Source organism: Ictidomys tridecemlineatus, unplaced genomic scaffold (genome assembly GCF_052094955.1).
Source record: "Ictidomys tridecemlineatus isolate mIctTri1 unplaced genomic scaffold, mIctTri1.hap1 Scaffold_100, whole genome shotgun sequence".
Lineage (NCBI taxonomy): Eukaryota > Metazoa > Chordata > Mammalia > Rodentia > Sciuridae > Ictidomys > Ictidomys tridecemlineatus.
This window is the reverse complement of record NW_027520970.1, coordinates 498283-516160: the sequence shown is the minus strand read 5'-3', so window position 1 is coordinate 516160 and position 17878 is coordinate 498283. Positions and strand designations below refer to the sequence as shown.

Sequence of the window (17878 nt, the reverse complement as noted above, 5' to 3'; positions counted from 1 at the left end):
TCTTTTTGGGAAAAATTCACTTAAGATCCATCATCCTAAGATTTGGGGGAATGTTGGCAGAATTATGAATTGCTGCACCATTTTCTCCTGAGTCTTTGCTCAAAGGAGGCCACATAAATTTACTGCTAATTATCTGAAGATAGATTTAACACTGAAGATGCTTTTGGCTGCAAATAATCAAAAAGTCAACTCAAAATGGTTTGAAAAACAAGGGAATTAAAAGAAAAAAGCTTCCCACCCTCTCCATATCTACCTGCTGAGCCCCTTGGATGTCATGATTGGTGGGAAGCCACTACAAAATCCTGGCTCTGAATGTCTGGAATCCAACTGAAATCCACTTTTCCCTGGTGTCAAGCAACTGGGGACCCACCAGGGTGCCTTTGATGGTTGTCACTGTGCAGCAGGGAGAGGATTTCGAGCACTAAGCTGGTGACAGATTGCTAAGCACTGTCAATTATTTTGTGAATTGCTCTTCCAATTTATATTTGAAAATCCACAAAATAAAACCCATTGGAATAAGAAAAATTAATTATCTTAAGGAAGAAGAACTTCTGGGTTATGTGCAGCTAGAGGTTGGTTCAGTGGCTCACCATTGTCATGAAGGTCCCATGGCTTGCTGTTTTTCTTCTGCCATCTTCAGTGTGTTGGCTTTGTTCTTAGGCTGGCTGCCTTCACTGCTCTAAGATGGCTGCTTCAGCTAAGGAAGCCACAAGCAGACATAGCAATGTCCACTGGCAAAAGAGACTGTTCTCATGTATTCTTGTTTAAAAGCAAGGAACCTTTCCTATAAACCCCTAGCAGAATCCCCTCAAGATTTTATTTGGCCCATCACAGCTACATATTCCTACCCAAATTGGACAATGGCATGCAATTTGGGATTATCTCAAAAGGCTTCCATGGTGCTTCCCAACTTGATCATGGCACACATAGAAAATAAAATTTGGTTGGTAAATTAAGTAAAGAGAAGAGGCTGCCCATGCCTGGAGGTGGCTGTGTGTGTGTGTGTGTGTGTGTGTGTGTGTGTGTGTGTTGAGTATGGGGATATATCTCTACCTGGCCCTGCAAAGCTGCACCAGGAACTGCAGAGACAGATATACAAGCACTGCCACACTTTCTATTTTAAATAGTAAGGATTTACCCTAATCTAGGATAATCTCACCTTCCTTGGGCACAAAGGTTTGTGGAGGGAGGACACTCCAATAAAATGGGGGCTTGTATTAGGATTCTTCAGAAAAACAGAATCAATATGTTACTTATTTATTTTTTTATGTGGAGCTGGCTCACTTAATTATGGAGGCTGAGATGTCCCATGATCTGTCATCTGCCAGCTGTAGACCCAGGAAAGCTTGTGATATAATTCAGTCCAAGCCTAAAGTCCTGAGAAGCAGGGAATCCGGAAGTATAGATCCCAGTCTGAGGTCAGGAGAGGATGAAATGTTTTTCAGCTCAAATACTGAGGCAGTAAAAGGAGAAAATTTCTCTATCTTTCTGTTTTGTTATATTCAGGACCTCTATGGATTGATTGATGCATAGTGCATTGGGGAGATGGATTTATTTTGCCCAGGCTACAAATTCACATGTTCATCTCATTCAGAAACATCTTCCAAATAATGTTTAATCTGGATACCCATGACCTGGTCAAACTTGACACAAAATTTCCCATCCCAGACCTTTACCTACTAGGCAGAAGAGGCGAATTGCTGTTAGGCCCTTGCAAGTGTCTGCCATGTGTCTGTTTCTTGTTTTTGCACATGTACCTAATCCCTCTCTTTGAATCATTGGTTCCTTAGTAAGAGAGGACTAACTCTTGCACATTTTTAAGTGAATAACTTGTGAGTAGACTGAGTGAATGAATGTGTACTCACTTGACTCATCATTCAAGACCATTGACCTCCTGTAATGTGCCAGGAATGTGCTGCATGGGGTATGAAGGAAATGGGCCCTGCTGATGATTTTATACCCCAGGGAGGGACACAAGTCATAATTAGTAGATTAAAAAAATGCACAGTGGAAGGTGATGTTAAGCACTATTTAGCAAACGTGGGGAGGTAAAATAAGGTAGGCCTTATTTGGAGTGCTCAGAGATGGCTTCTCTGTGTTAATGACATTGGAGTGGAGAACTGAAAAATAGGACAGGAGGAGGGAATCAACTTGTAATCAGTGGAAGAGGGTTCATCATTTTGTATGAACCCTTGCAAATGTATCTTAAAATTAACAAAAACAACAACAGAAAACACAAAAGATGTGGCTTTTGCTGTGAGGCCACTAGATAGCTTACTGATTTGAAGGTGAGTTGGACAGCAAGCTTCCTGAGACAGGGGACAGGAAGTGACTGATGCTCAAAAAGTAACAGGAGTAAGACAGGTCAGTGGATAAACATGTGCTACATACTATCTCTTAGTGTCTTTATCCTAAGGAACAGTCAACAGTTTCATCCCTTCTCTCTCCAGACTGGCTCCTCTGCTTGTCTATGCACATCTGGTCCAGCATGGTTACCCCTGCAGCTTTCATTGCCCCATTCAAGAGGCCAGTAGAACTAAGTGGAATTCCTGCACTCCAATTCCTCTTTCTTGGGGGAAAGAACCCCAATGGCTTGAAGTAGGTCAAGTGCCCACCCTTGATAGAGTTAGCTGTGGCCCAGGGCCCAGGGTCCACCTGGCTGGTTGCCTACTTAATTCTACTTAAACATACTTGGCAGGCTTAAAAGAGATTCTCTTGGAAGGTGGAATACAGAGCAGGCAGATGGATTATCACCTGTGTTAAATGGTGCTTTTCAGGCTCTCCATCTTTAATAACAAAATAGATAAAAGTTTATATGAAACACAACCAACCAGATACCTTGACTAAGCAGTAGGAAAAAATACCAATACTATCTATTTAAACAAAAATTTTGATGTATTTGGAGGCTGTTGGGACCAGAATTGGTAGAATGTGTGCCAGAGAGTCATTACTAAAATTGATAGATTAGGAAAAAATAATGTAAGCACATTATTATAAGTAGAGAGATAAACACTAGAAGTGTCAGAATTCAAAGTTGCCAATTCTAAGGAAAAGGTCTGAACAGAGGGAGGGAGGTAGAAAAAGGGGATAAATGTTGCATTATTTCAAAATATTATTTTACTTAATGTAGATACATTGTTTTTATCAAAATAAAAATGAATTTTAAAGGATAATTCATAGTGTTTAAAAGTACAGTCTTGTATTTCTTATATACTGGAGTTGATTCAAAATTTTTCAATTCACGAAAATTTGCTTTTTTGAAAACAGACTGATATAATTCTTCCAACTATGCCCACAAAATGTCCAATTCTTAAAAGTGTCCAATAACCACATCCTTTGTCCCTAACACACTATATATATCTCCTTAAAATATCTGTAGAATTGAATTAAGGATGGCAAAAAAAGAAGATAAAGAGAGAACCTCCATTGTAAAATCAAGGTTGCAGCAGGAAGGAGATGGTACCTTCATCCAGTGTAACTTAAGGTCACCCAGAGAAGACCATAATTACAGGGTTAAGGGAAACCATTAAAAATTGGTCTAGTACCCTGGAATTAGCAAAAATTGTAACTGTGAACTGTAAATGTGCAAAGGGGGGAAGCAAATACCAGATAGCAGAAAGGGCTGCACGTGCAGAAGAGGGGCCCTGGGCAGGTACTGTGGCCTTCCTTTAGAGGAGCATAGCCATTGCCAACCCATAGTCAGGAAATAATTCCAATTTTGCATTCCCACATCGTCATCCAGTATTTCCCACTGGAACTGTAATGAAAAACTAGTGATCAATGGAGCCCAGGAGATGCTAGAACAGAGCTTAGCCTCCTAGGACACACAGCTCTATATAGAGAAAAGCACAGGGAACAAAGAATATCAAACACAAGCACTATGCAGAGTTGTTGTTAATTTACCTCTTTCTTGTACTCAGTCTCATAAAATAAGCTCCCCAGTTTTTCATCTGTTTAGAAAATAAGTATGAAATAGTCAGTCATACCTGATATCATGTAACACTTGATAATTTGATAAGCACTTGTATATATATTATATTTATATGATCCTCAAAACAGTCCTATGAAGTACACAGGGCAGGCATTATCCTGACTTTACAGATGAGGAATCTGAGACCTTAAGGAAAGAGGAACCTTGCCCAGAGTCGCAAAGCCAGAGAGTAGCAGAACCAAAACCAGAAGGTATGCTTCTTAATACTCCAGTTCTTTCCACCATTGAATGCTGTCTTGCTACTTATTCACAGTAGAAAAATAAAATTGACGTCCCTGTGAAAAAAATCATTAACCAGCTTTTTTTCCAGGCTTTGCACAGAACCCAGAAGTAGTCAACAAACAAGACAAAAAGGAAAATAGAGAACAGTTGCCCATTCCATTCTCAAGAAATCACAAATAATGTCAGGGACAGAAGGAATGGAGTTTTTAGTAAATCACATTTTATATATCGTCAAAAAGAAGGTGTTTCTAGATTCGTCTCCATCAATCTTCATGGTACCCAGGCCCAGGGAAGGCCTGGTCCATCCCACTGCCAGCAGACACTCACCAGAGCTCAGGCTCCTGCACAGGACCACATCCTCGGACCAGAAGACCCACTCCAAAGCTCAGGCACATCCCAGACCCAGGCCCAGGGAAGGCCTGGGCCCATCCCACCACCAGCAGACAGCTGCAGGTACTCAGGCTCCAGCACAGGATTGCTTCTGCACACCTGCATGGGACCCAGCCCCAGGGTAGGTCCTCATCCACCACCCCGTCCCCACACCTGGGAGCCCAAGCCTAACCCACTTCCAACTTGGGACACTGCAGCTAACACCATAGCCCTCCCCACACAGTTGCCTTTAACATTTGACAACAGACAGGGCCTAGCAGCAGCTGCATCTCAGAGCAGGCATCCCAAAGACAGTGTAAGGCCCATCCTTTCAGCCCCATCTCTGACTTTGCACCCATCTTGGGGCACCTCCACTGCTATCTCAAGTTATAGTCCACTGTTACCACCACCACCTTTAGTTGAAGTAGCATTCATCTAGGGACACCTGCAGTGTCTGGAAGCCCAACATAAAGGTGAGGTACAGATAATCTGCATGGATACTACAAGATTATAGTGTAGAAACTGTAATATCTCAGATCCATATAGCAAAAAGGAAGACACAAATACAACATGAAAAAACAAGGCAGGAAAGTGCCCCAAACAAACCAGGGTACTACAATAAAAGAATCCATGGACAGCAAAATTGATGAAATGTCAGAAGGAGTTCAGAATGTTCATAATTAAAATGATTGTGAATTAAAGAATGACCTAAATGAGCAAATACAAGCAAAAATTGATCACTCCAACAAAGAGATAGGAGAGCAAGAAAGAGATAGAAACTCTGAAAAAAATCAGAAATCCTTGAAATGGATTTTCAAAACAAATAAAAAACTCAATAGAAAGCATCACCAACAGACTAGATCACTTGGAAGACAGAACATCAGATAATAAAGACAAAGTATATAATCTGAAAAATAAAGTTGACCACATAGTGAAGATAGTAAGAAACCATGAACAAAACATACAAGAATTATGAAATAGCATCAAAAGACCAAATCTGAGGGCTGGGGATGTGGCTCAAGCGGTAGCGTGCTTGCCTGGCATGCGCAGGGCACTGGGTTTGATCCTCAGTACCACATAAAAATAAAAAATAAAGATGTTGTGTCCACCAAAAACTAAAAAATAAGTATTAAAAAAATCTCTCTCTCTCTCTCAAAAAAAAAGAAAAGAAAAAGCAAATCTAAGAGTTATTGGGATAGGAGAAAGCACAGAGTTTCAAACCAAAAAAATGCACAATCTCTTCACTGAGATAATATCAGAAAATTTCCCAAGCATGAAGAATGAATTGGAAAATCAAATTCAAAAGGCTTACAGGATGCCAAATGTACAAAATTACAACAGATCTACACCAAGGCACATTATAATGAAAATGCCTAGCATACAGAATAAGGATAGAATATTAAAGGCCACAAGAGAGAGAAATCAGACAACATAGAGGGAGAGATCAATTCGTATCTCAGCAGATTTTTCAAACCAGACCCTCAAAGCCAGGAGATCATTAAACAACATATACCAAGTTATGAAAGATAATGAATGCCAACCAAGAATCTTATATCTAGCAAAATTAAGCTTTAGATTTGATGGTGAAATAAAAATCTTTCATGATAAGCAAAAGTTAAAAGAATTTACCACTAGAAAGCCTACATACAGAACATCCTTGGCAAAATAGTTCATGAAGAGGAAATGAAAACAATGATGTAAATGAGCAGAGGGAGGTATTACACTTAAGGAAAAACTAATCAAAGGAGAAACCAAGTCAAGTCAAATAAATAAAAATGGCTGGGAATACAAATCATGTCTCAATAATAACCCTGAATGTTAATAGCCTAAACTCATAAATCAAAAGACATAGGCCAGCAGATTGGATCAAAAAAGAAAAGAAAAGAAAAGAAAAGACCCAACAATATACTGCCTCCAAGAGATTCATCTCATAGAAAAAGACATCCACAGACTAAAGGTAAAAGGTTGGGAAAAATCATACACTCACATGGACTAAGAAAGCAAGAAGGGTTTTCCACCAAATATCAAACAAAGTAGACTTCAAGCTAAAGTTAATCAAAAGGAATATAAAAGGGCACTACATACTGCTCAAGGGAATCATACACCAAAAAGACATAACAATTATAAATATATATACTCCAAACAATGCAGCATCAGTGTTCATTAAACAAACTCTTCTCAAGTTCAAGAATCAAATAGACTACAACACAATAATTCTAGTTGACTTTAACACATGTATTTCACCATTGGATAGATCTTCTAAACAAAAGCTGAACAAAGAAACTATAGAACTCCATAATACAGATAATCAATAACTGATATATACATATAGAATATTTCATCCTTCAATGAGCAAATACACATTCTTCTCAGAAGTACATGGATCATTCTCTAAAATAGACCTTATACTACAAAGCAACTCTTACCAAATACAAAAAAGTAGAGATACTACCCTGCATAATGGAATGAAACTAGAAAACAATGATAAAATAAATGAAACTACTCCAACACCTGGAGACTAAACAATATGCTACTGAATGAACAATGGGTTGCAAAAGACATCAAGGAGGAAATTAAAAAGTTCTCAGAGGTAAATGAGAACACTGATACAACATATCAAAACCTCTGGGACACTATGAAGGCAATACTAAGAGGAAAGTTCATTGCATGGAGTTCATTCCTTAAAAGAAGAAAAAGTCAATAAATGACCTAACATTACATCTCAAAGCCCTAGAAAAAGAAGAACAAATCAACACCAAAAGCACTAGAAGGGCTGGGGTTGTGGCTCAGTGGTAGAGTGCTCGCCTGGCATGCACAGGGCACTGGGTTCGATCCTCAGCACCACATAAATATAAAATAAAAAATATTGTGTCCACCTAAAACCAAAAAATAAATATTTTTTAAAAAGCAGTAGAAGACAGGAAATAATTAAAACCAGAGCTGAAATCAATGAAATTGAAACAAAAGAAACAATTAAAAAGTTGGTTCTTTGAAAAAATAAATAAAATTGGCAAACCCTTAGCCATGCTAATGAAGAGAAGGACAGATAAAACTCAAATTACTAACATACATGATGAAAAAGGAAATACCACAACAGACACTATAGAAATACAGAAGATAATCAGAAATTATTTTGAAAAAATGTACTCCAATAAAAAAGAAAATATGAAAGGCATCAAAAACTTTCTAAAGTCATATGATTTGCCCAAATTGAATCAGGATGATATATGCAATTTAGACAGATCAATTTCAAGCAATGAAATAGAAGACACCATCAGAAGCCTACCAATCAAGAAAAGCCCAGGACCAGACAGATACACAGTTGAGTTCAACCTTTAATGAGGAATTAATACCAATACTCCTCAAATTATTTTGTGAAATAGAAAAAGAGGGAGCACTTCTAGACTCATTCTATGATGCCTATATTCCAAAACCAGGCAAAGACACATCAAAGAAAGAAAACTTCAGACCAATATTTCTACTGAACATAGATGCAAAAATTCTCAATAAAATTTCTGGCAAATCAAATACAAAAATTCTCAATAAAATTTCTGGCAAATCAAATACAAAAGCATATCAAAAAGATAATGCACCACAATCAAGTGGGGTTCATCCCAGGGATGCAAGGTTGATTCAACATAAGGAAATCAATAAATGTAATTCATCACATCAATAGACTTAAAGATAAGAATCATTATCATCTCAATAGATGCAGAAAAAGCACCTCTTCCTGTTCAAAACACTAGAAAAAGTAGGGATAATAGGAACATATCTCAACATTGTAAAAGCTATATATGCTAAAACTAGACCAACATCATTCTAAATGGAGAAAAATTGAAAGCATTCCCTCTAAAAACTGGAACAAGACAGGGATGCCCTCTTTCACCACTTCTATTTAACATGGCTCTTGAAACACTCACCAGAGCAATTAGACAGACAAAAGAAATTAAATGGATACAGATAGGAAAAGAAGAACTCAAATTAGCATATTTGCTGGTGATATGATTCTATATCTAAAAGACCCAAAAAATTCCACTAGAAAACTTCTATAACTAATCAATGCATTCAGCAAAGTAGCAGGATAGAAAATCAACACCCATAAATTATATTTCTATATATCAGTAAAAAATCCTCTGAAAGGGATATGAGGAAAACTACCCCACTTACAGTAGCCTCAAAAAAATAAAATACTTGGGAATCAACTTAACGAAAGAGGTAAAAGACCTCTACAACAAAACTATAGAAAACTAAAGAAAGAAATTAAAGAAGACCTTAGAAGTTGGAAAGATCTACTTTGTTCTTGGATAGGTAGAATTAATATTATCAAAATAACCACACTACCAAATGCACTATACAGATTTAATACAATTCCAATCAAAATCCTAATGACATTCATCATAGAAAAAGAAATCATGAAATTCACCTGGAAAAATAAGAGACCCAGTATAGCTAAAGCAATCCTTAGCAAGAGTGAAGCAAGTGGCATCACTATACCAGACCTTAAACTATACTTCAGAGAAATAGTAATAAAAACAGCATGGTATTGGCACCAAAATAGACTGGTAGACCAATGGTACAGAATAGAGGACATAGAGACAAACCCACATAACTATAGTTGTCTTGTATTAGACAAAGGCACCAAAAACATACATTGGAGAAAAGATAGCCTCTTTAACCAATGGTGCTGGGAAAACTAGAAATACATTTGCAACAAAATGAAATTCAACCCCTATCTCTCACCATGAATAAAACTCAATTCAAAGTGATCAAGGACCTAGGAATTAAACCAGAAACCCTGCGTCTAATAGAAGAAAAAGTAGGCCCAAATTTCCAACATGTCATATTAGGCCTCAACCTCCGTAGTAAGACTTCTATATCACAAGAATTAAAATCAAGAATCAATAAATGGGATGGATTCAAACTAAAAAGATTCTCAGCAAAGGAAATAATCAGTGAGGTGAATAGAGAGCCTACATTTTGGGAGCAAATTTTTACCACTTGCACATCAGATAGAGTACTAATCTCTAGGATATATAAAGAACTCAAAAAACTTTACACACACTCACACACACAAAACCAAATAACCCAATCAATAAATGGGCCAAGGAACTGAACAGACACCTCTCAGAAGATGTTATAAAATCAATCAACAGACATATGAATAATGTTCAACATCTCTAGCAATTATAGAAATGCAAATCAAAACTACTCTAAGGTTTCATCTCACTCCAGTAAGAATGGCAGCTATTAAGAACACAAACAACAATAAGTGTGAGCGAGGATGTGGGAGAAAAGGCACACTCATACATTGCTGGTGGGACTTAAAATTGGTGCAGCCAATATGGAAAGCAGTATGGAGAATCCTCAGAAAACTGGGAATGGAACCACCATTTGACCCAGCTATCCCACTCCTTGGTCTATACCAAAAGGACTTAAAAACAGCATAACTATAGGGACACAACCACATCAATGTTTATAGCAGCACAATTCACAATAGCTAAACTGTGGAACCAACCTAGATGCCCTTCAGTTGATGAATGGTTAAAAAAAAAAACCTGTGGTATATATATATATATATATATATATATATATATATATATATATATATATATATATATATATATATATATAATGGAATACTATTCAGCATTAAAAGAGAATAAAATCATGGCATTTGCAGGTAAATGTATGGAGCTGGAAAATATAATGCTAAGTGAAGTTAGCCAATCCCACAAAACCAAATGCCGAATGTTTTCTCTTATATAAGGATGCTGATTCATAATGGGGTTGGTGGGGAGGAGCATAGATGGATTAGATGAACTCTAGATAGAGCAACCGGGAAGGAGTGGAAGGAATGTGACTCTACTTGGAGTACAATCAGAGATATGAAAATTTATGCTCTCTAGGTGTAATATGAATTGTAATGCATTCTGCTGTTTTACATAACAAATTAGAATAAAAAAAGAAAAAATGATGACAATAGAATGAATCTAATATGATTTCCCTATGTACACATATCAAATTACCTAAGTGAATATGAATTGTAATGCATTCTGCTGTTTTACATAACAAATTAGAATAAAAAAAGAAAAAATTATGACAATAGAATGAATCTAATATGATTTCCCTATGTACACATATCAAATTACCTAAGTGAACCCCACCATTATGCCCACTTACAAGAATGGGGTTCTGATTAAAATAAGATACATCTTATGCTTGTATAATACTATCAAAATGGATTCTACTATCATGTATAACTAAGAAGAATCGATAAAATAAATAATTTTTAAATGATTTTTTTAAAAAAGAAGATGATCACAATTAAAAATAAATAAACGAGTGGAAGAAAATTAGTAGAATAGAAGAAGGGGAACAGGTCAGGGACTTGGGGGAAGGTAGTAGGAGCACCAGGACTGAAATGGAGTAAATTAAATTCCATGCAATGATGATTATGTCAAAATGAACACAACTATACATGCAACTATAATGCACTAATAAAAGCATAAAAAGAAAGTGTTCAGTGGAGGAAAAAACATTCAAAAGAAATAAAAATTTGGGGGAAATTAGGACACTATTTAAAGAATATAATTGTTTGGGGGATGCTGGAGCAAATATAAGAAAATCACAGCCCCTTCATAATCCCCATGCCACAAAAAGACCAAGTTCACCAAAATTGAGAGGTATATCTTCTCTGTTTTGCTTCTCTCTTTCAGCCACACTCCTGTATAGTTACATATTCTTTGAGAATTTGAGAAGCAGTCAAGGGTGATTTCTATATCCCAAATACAGGAGTAGTAGGGAGTACAGCAAAACAGCTCATTTTTAAAAGTCTAATTGAGAACTCTCCATTCTTAGTAATCTATTGCAAAAAATTCAGCTACTTACAACAGAAGAAAGTAACCTCCAAATATATCCATTTATTCTAAATCTAATTCACTAGTGTATAAACTACTCTCTCAGCTATGGTTCTGTGGTTGCAAGCAACAGAAACGGATTTGCTAATTTTAAAAGTACTGTTAAAGGGCAAATCCATGGCAGACTAGAAAATAAGTTTGGAAACCATTAATAACCAATATGGACATAAAGGCCAGGAAACAGGGATCTCATAGCGGATATTATCAGATCAGAGTATCCATCTGGGACAAAGAAGAAACCTTTAGCTAAAGATCCAAATTCAAAGAAGGAACATCCACTTAACCAAGCTTGAGGTCATACACCAACCTTTAGGCTAAGTTTAAGCTTCTGATTACAGTTCCACTAAAATAACCATCTCTAAAAGAAATAAAAGTGCTATAAAGGGAAAACAAATATAGGGTAGGCCTTTCCTCAAAATTTCCTTAAGAATCTAACTAGCAGCAGATCATGGATTTCTTAAGACTATAATTTCCTAAAATTACATTAATAGTTGACCTCACACAACCAAAGAAGGTGTTTTCTTTGATGCCTACAAAATTTCAAACTGAGAACTCTTCATCTCTACAAGTCTTACTTCTCATATTACCTGAAAGTTCCTTTCCATTTGATTCCTAAAGATAAAGTAGAATTTGCTCTTGTTTGGTAATAAAAAAACTCATTTTGGAAACATTATCCTGAAGCTTCTACAAAGAATAAAATTCTCAAAATATCTAATGAATAAATTCATAAGGATGCTTCTGGGTCTGCTACTGCTAATAATGATGATGATGATGATGATAGTAATATTAACAAGAGCAGCATCAGCTAACATCTACTAACCACTCATCATGTTATAAGCCCTTGACACATAATAACTCATTTAATTAACACAATCATGTAGCAGACAACATTATTATCTCCATTTCACAGATTAGGAAACTGATATACAAAGAGAAAGAATAATTTGTCCGTGGTCTATTATCCAACTGGAGACTAAACTCATGGCTGATTTAAGAGTACCAAGGCAACAAAGGATTTTCATTGAAGTAGGGAAAACAGATGTGTCAATGTGAAAACACTCTCCAAGAGGAATTTGAGTACCATAGCTATTCATAAAGACCACAAAGTTTTCAAGATGTCTACATCACCATTAACTCCAATATGTCATGAGCACTTATTTCTAGGAGTTACCAAGTACTGCTTTATTCCAAGAAGTGGTGCAATTTTCCAGAGATACATAATCTAAATGGTTAGAAATAAGTATCTACCTCTTAAGATAGTATTTTCTACATTAATAGCCAGTTACTAATTATAGGAAAATTCAAAACGAACCAACTATTATGCACCAGATTTTGGCCCTCCCAAAGTAAACTCTTAAAATGAGAGTTTGTGTGACTCACAGTTTGATTATTCAAAAGGGGGTTTCTCCAATATCTCTATAAAATTCTTCTTTACTCTCAAACAGAAGTAGATTTGTCATAAAGTTAGGAAAAACTTAAAATATAAGGTAAATCAAATGGCTTTTTTCATTTTTAACTAAAGTGGTCATGGTCATGATTGCTGTAATAAAAATGACAGAAAAAAAACCTAAAATTGTCAAAAACATAATTGATGATGAAAACAAATGTAAAATTAAGGCATATTTCACCCTGGCCACCAAAGACTCTTGATGAAACGGCAGCCCTATAATTCCCCACAATGAATTCTCTAAATTAAAATACTTCATGCAGAACAGAAATTAAACAATGAATCAAAGAACAATGCTGTACCGAGGTGTGCTTATAAATACACCAAGCAAAGAGGAAACAATTACATTTTCCATGTAAAAACCAACTCAATGGTAATGTTTCACAGAAGGCTGAATAGGTATTTTTCCCATTGCTCAAACTTGGAAGTTCATTTCCTGTAATTCACTTAAGATCCAGAGTGACTGGGTAGAATGCAATTAGCTACACCAACCTGGCTGGCTTTCTCTTTTCTACAATACTAGCTCCACCAGGCAACTGCACAACTGACTTTCATGATAAATTTCATCCAACCCAATTGAAATGCCACTCTGCATTTTATTTTAAATGCTTTATCTGGCCAGCTGGTTTTATTTAACTATTGACCAGAAATGGAACAAGTGCATTCTTTTTCCATCTAGCATTAATCTTAGTAAACTTAGCTCCATCGGAACGTCTTAACTGCTGAGAAGAAAGCCAAAGTCAGCAAGCATACCACTGCATTTGGCTACCCTCAGCACATCATTTCATTTCCTCCCGTTCGTTCTCTGCTAACTATTGCTCAGCACTTTTGCCTATGAGGGAGGACAAGCAGGTGGTTAAGGAAGTTGTCCTGTCAGCTATATCTTTAATCCAAGTGTTTAAATCTCTGAATAAAAGAAAAATCAATGTTGTAAAGGCAATGTTTGTCAAGGCCATATAATAAATACTCTTACCTTTACAGACCGTTCTGGATAGATTTCCCTTCTTTGCTGAGTTTCAAAGCTACAAAAAGACAGAAACAAAAAACTGAGGAGTTCACAAGTAAAACACAAAATGTTTTCTTTCCATGTTTCTAAATAGAATTTCCATGTTTCATGGTATGTAGTATCAAATAACCATCAAATAAACCATTGATAAAATCATTAATCAAATAAACCATATTGCCTCATATCCCCTGCCCAAGAGACCAATAAGAGACAGTCTGCTATGGCTTGGATTTGGTATGAGAATCCTCTAAGGCTTCATGTATTGAAGTTTAATTCCCCACTCTGAGGTGTTAAGAGGGTGGAAACTTAAACTGTTTATAGTATTTAGAGGTGGGAGCTTTGGAAAGTCATTAGGGTAAGACAAGGTTATTAGGGCAGAAACTCCATGACTGAATCTGATAGTTTTATAAGAAGAGGAAGAGAGACCAGAGAGACATACATAGACACTTGCACTGCTTGTCTCTTGCCATATGATGCTGTACACAACTTCCAAACTCTGCCAGCAAAAAGGCCCATCACCAGATGTGGCCCTTTGACCTTGTGCTTAAATATCAAAGGGGGATAAGTAGAGTAGAAGAAAGGGTCCAGGGTAGGGAGGAGAGGAAATACTAGGGAAAGATATTGGCCAAATTATATCATGTGCATGCATGAATACGTAACAACAAATCCCACCATTATGTACGACTATAATGTACCAATACAAAATATGGGAGAAAAATAAACATTTTTATATAACTTGTCTGGTCTGTGATATTATGTTATTAGTAATAGAAAATAGGCTGGTACACAGTTATTCATGGCTTGGATATGGTATGAGTATCTTCTAAGGCTTCATGTATTGAAGTTTAATTCTCACTCTGAGGTGTTAAGAGGGTACACACTTCTATCCAGAACAGAGTCACACAAACCTAGACAAATCTACAGTCACATCTTTTAGGACATGAACACCTCAACAGGGGAATGGTTTACAAAGTGTAGACATGAAAATCAAACTAGACATTAGTATGGTACATGTAATCTGACCAAGCATTTATTTTCTTATTCATTTTGCATCCGCCTCACATGTTCCATTTCCACTTCCCTGAAAAAGTTTTATTTGGGGGAGCCTATTCAGTTTATATGAGGTGCCTGATCCTTCAGTCTAGACTTCGCCACTGGTCTCTCTGCTTGCAGGCACAACATACTTTCACGAGGTAGGGTGCAGTCTTCTCTCAAAAGAAACTTGCAAAGCAGAAAGCTACTTCACATTTCCAATCAAATCTCTCCTTGTTAATTTCAGCTCCCTGACCAAAATATGCTATATGAACTGACCACTCACATATCAACATGAACTGTGAAATGATACTGTTAAGCAATAGTAATAACTTAAGCTTTGAAGAAGCAGATTCTATAGGGACTCAACATTACTCATATGGTAGTTCTATGAGCAGAATTGGAACATGCCCTTTACCTTATTCTGAGCTAGATTCTAACATCTCCTAAAGGATTAGTAGTTGAGAATGACCAAATACTCCTTTCTATTCCCAAGGTTCTTCCCCCTCAACACATACCTTCGATATCCTGAATGACTGCTTTAGCTCTTATGGGGCTATTTCCCTCCATATTCCTCTATCCTAACAAAGAACTCATTATCCCTGATTCATGACCACCAAAGAACAGGTAAGACTTATGGGCTATGATATAAATCTTAGAATACTAATGCAGAACAAAAGGCCTCTCCATGGAAAAGCATCAAAAATTTCTCCACCCTTAGTACATGGGATGCAATAATTTGTGAAAGCATAGATAAAATAGCAAGATATTATACTTTGTGAAATCAGAAATGGTTTTTGTCTGAAACATGGAGATTAGGCTGAATCCCTTTCCACTTCAAACACACAGATATGCTAAACAAAATTTAGTGATGAATAAATAAACAGAGAGGATGGAAGACAGGGTTTCTCTTTAAAAACATACCAAGGGCTGGGGCTGGGGCCCAGTGGCAGAGCACTTGCCTAGCATGTGTGAGGCACTGGGTTCCTTACTTAGCACTGCATACAAAAATAAATAAACAAATGTTGTCCATCTACAACTACAAAATTTTTTTTAAAAAAAGCAGAGTAAGATCTCCATGAGATAAATACAAGCATGTCACACTTCAGATACATCAGAATGAAGCCAAGAAATACCAAAGATAAAAGATAGAAGAGCCAGACAGGGTAAAAAAAAAAACGATTTCTTGCAAAAGATCATGGCATTCATAAAAGTAAGAGCTGGGCAGCAAAGGAATAGCATGTTCAAAGTGCTAAGGGAAAAAAAGCTCAACCAATATTCTATACCCATGGTAAACTTACCATTCCAAAAGGGCACAGGCATAAGGATATTATGTGGAGGGGGGAGTGTTACCATTCACATAGTTTACTTTGCTAAAAGAAATACTAAAAGACATAAATGAATAAGGAACTGATCCCACACAGAAGGAGTGGGGAATAGAAGCCATTGAAAAACTGAGAAATTGGCAAACATGGTGGTAAATCTAGTGAATTTAATAATAAATAATGATTATTGCTGAATAATTATTACTCCCTGGTTGTAAATAAGGGGGAAGTCAATGATAATAACAACTAATATTTAGGGTTTGCAAATAAAGTGAAACTGTGTGGTTTGCCACAATCATATGGAACAAAGAAAGGGGGAATAAATAGGAGGAAGAGAGATATGATTAAGTTGCTAAAGATACTGGCTACTCTGCTAATTCACTTATTAAAGATAACCAGCATTTCTTTCTCTGTGAAGCCAAAAACCCTAGCACAAATGCTCACAGAGATTCATACAAGAATGTTCACAGAAGTCTTGCTGGAATGGCAAACAGTGCTGAAAACAACTCAACATCTGTCAACAGTACAAAAAACACATTTTTAAAGATTCATACAATGGAATATTATACAAATTTGAAAAATCAGTGAAACCATTACCTGCATCAATGGTGTAAGAGAAAAAAATTATAGAGGGTCATACATAATGTTATTCCATGTATACAACGTTCAAAAAAAAGCAAAAACAAATACCATATAGTTTAGAATTCAACATGAATGGCAAGAAAAAAAAGCAAAGAAATTATTTATACAGAATTCAGGCAATCTTGAAAGGAGATGTAATAGGTGAGAAGCACTGGGGGCATTTTGGAATATGATGACGCTTTATTTTCTTGGCTTAGAAAAAGGTATTGGGATGATCAGTTTATCATTTTCTTTAAAGTATGTATGTACATTTTCAAAAATTATTTTGTACAAATATGTAACAACAAATCCCACCCTTATACAAATATGATACACCAATAAAAATGTGGAGAAAAAGATTGAAGAAATAGAAAAAAATTATTTTGTATGTATTCTCTATTTTAATTTAAAAACACATAAGAGTTATCACCAAGAGTAGAAAAAAAAGAATAGAAATTTCCAAATCAATGATGGAAATAAAATGAAATAAAGTGAATTCTCCAGAGAATACTAGAATGGAAGGGGGAAAGAAGCAAAGAAAAACAAGGTGAGTATAAAGTAAAAAAAAAAAAAAAGTATTTCAAATAAGTTTAAATACATCAGTAAACAGAACAAACAGATTAAATATCTGTAAAAATTAAAAATATGCCAGCTCAGGTTTTTTAAAAAATATCTTTCTATGTGATGTTTTAAGAAATACATCTAAACATGAAGAAGGCTTTAAAGGAAAAGTATGAAAAACCATACACCACGCAAATTGGAATCATGAGAGTCCTAATGGAAATAAACTTATATTAGGTAAAATTGAAGTTAGCTATTGCTACATAACTAACTGCTCAAAAATTAGTAACTTAAATAAATAATTTATTATCTCTCAAGGCTTCTATGGATCAAGAATCTGAAAGACCATTTTTCTTCATGCTACAATGCCCATGGCCTTAGATGGAA

General features: G+C 36.1%; 1 protein-coding gene across 1 annotated transcript in view; it reads right to left on the bottom strand.

The window, feature by feature from the left end:
* LOC144372393 (uncharacterized) overlaps window positions 1–17878 on the bottom strand; it is a 156398-nt gene that overhangs the window by 96222 nt on the left and 42298 nt on the right. Inside the window, exon 2 of the mRNA XM_078035787.1 lies at window positions 13920–13968. The gene's annotated coding sequence lies outside the window, so the exon portion shown is untranslated. The remainder of the gene's footprint in view (window positions 1–13919; window positions 13969–17878) is intronic.